Raw genomic sequence first — 1,856 nt, 5'->3', positions numbered from 1 at the left:
ATGCTTCTTGCATGGCTGAGCGCTCACTCAGCACACGAGGTCAGGATCTGAGTCCCCAGAGCCCCTGGACTCGAGATCAGGACGTCCCCAGAGTAACCAGGGGGAAGCTTCTCGGATGATGTTCCAGTTCACATATCCTGAGCCTTGTAGCAATCACGTGAGGTTAAAGTTTAAAATGTTGCCACTATCAGGTACAAAGCAAGACACCAAGTGATGGTTGCCTCTTTCGTTCAAAAGGTGGTGGCATTCAGGGTACACTGTGAAGAGAAAGGACCCCAGACAAGACCCTTGAGTGAGAGGCGGGAGGGAGGTCAACGGTGCACAGGTGCGAGGCCTTGTGAGTACAATGTGACTTCATCCACAGCCAGCCAAAGCTTCTTATTGGAAACCTCTTTGTGGGCCTCGGCGCGTCGCATCGGAGACCAGCAGCCTGGTGGTCAGTCCCTGCGAGGGAGCAGAGCTTGGGCAGCATGTTGGCCAGCATGGGGCCTGGGGACACGGGGACAACCAGCTGGACAACTCGGTCTACCTACAGGCCCGAGCTGCACGGACAAAGCTAGGCTGCTGGGCCGGAGCTCTGCTGCGTGTTCTACACACACCTTCCTCAGTTTCCTGAGGAACAGCAACCGGCCTGGCCTTGGTTCGGCCCCTTCTAAGACAGTGGAAACTCTTGGTGTTGCAATCCATGCCAAGCAAATACTTCAGAGAGTTCTTATGCTGGGGAGGAGTAGTTTTGGGAGCTAAGGATTCCGGAGTACCAGGCTGGAGGAGAAAACATAAGACCCCAAACCTGCTCATTGATTGATTGTTCCCAAAGGAACCAAATTTAGCACCAATTTGCTGCATGTAGTTCAGTCCCCCATCCTCTTTCTGACGATCATATGAAGTAAAATGTGGGTGGCACAAAAGACAAGTAAAATGTGGACTTTTAAAAAAATTTTGGTTGGTGGGCTGCACCTGAGCCAAGATGCTGCTGGAATATGCTGGCTCTCTGTCAGATTGCCCAGAGGACCATCAGTACTACTTCACAACGGCAATTTGAAAATAAAGTTCCATAGAAACAAAAACTGTTTCAGGAGGATAATGGAGTCCCAGTGCATCTGAAGGGTGGGGCATCTGATGCCCTCCTGTAGTATAGACTTACAATGGCTCTTACAGTTGGTGGTACAGGGCATGCCATGTATCAGTTGGCTGTGGCTTCATTTCCCAAGAAGCAGGATTAACTTTGGTCATTACTTGGTTCAGGATCTTTACCTATCTGTGGACCAGTATTCTGATGAGTAACTGAGCTCGTTGGGAGTCAATATTTATTGACTTGTACTAACTGCTACCAATAAAGCAGTCTTTACCAAAAAAAAAAAATTTATCTTCCGTCAGACACAGACTGGCATACCCTTGACTCTTAGAGGAACAAATGGCCTGGAACACTTCCCTTCTCCTTAATTGTGACAGAGGTAACTGAGAAGCCTGACTCAATAAAACACAGGTCTTTTATTCATTCATTCATTCTTTCATTTATATGTGTATGAGTGTTTTGCTCATGTGTAAGTGTATGTGTGTCAAGCAATGCCCGCAGAGGCCAGAAGAGGGCATTGGATCCCCTGGAACTGGTGTTAACAGGCAGTGTTAGCTGCCATGTGGGTGCTGGGAATCAAACCCAGGACCTCTGCAAGAGCAGCCAGTGCTCTTAACTGCTGAGCCATCCCTCCAGCCCCAAAACACACATCTTGAAGAATAATTGAGAGCCTGTTTTGTGCCACTGCTGTTATTTTGATGTAAAATTCATATACCATAAAATTAACTCCTAGCCAATTTTAAAGTGTTCAGTCTAGTGAAATTTAGCACATTCACAATGT

The 1,856-nt window shown here is 47.7% G+C and overlaps 1 pseudogene; it reads left to right on the top strand.

Annotated features, from left to right (window-relative positions):
• Positions 1 to 980: 980 nt before the first annotated feature.
• On the top strand, positions 981 to 1,223 carry LOC103748286 (annotated as a pseudogene).
• The last annotated feature ends 633 nt before the right edge of the window (positions 1,224 to 1,856 follow it).

This window comes from Nannospalax galili, unplaced genomic scaffold (assembly GCF_000622305.1).
Source record: "Nannospalax galili isolate Female #2095 unplaced genomic scaffold, S.galili_v1.0 scaffold1585, whole genome shotgun sequence".
In the NCBI taxonomy this organism is placed as follows: Eukaryota; Metazoa; Chordata; class Mammalia; order Rodentia; family Spalacidae; genus Nannospalax; species Nannospalax galili.
Note: the sequence above shows the minus strand (reverse complement) of the source record. Positions and strands in the feature narration are given on the sequence as shown.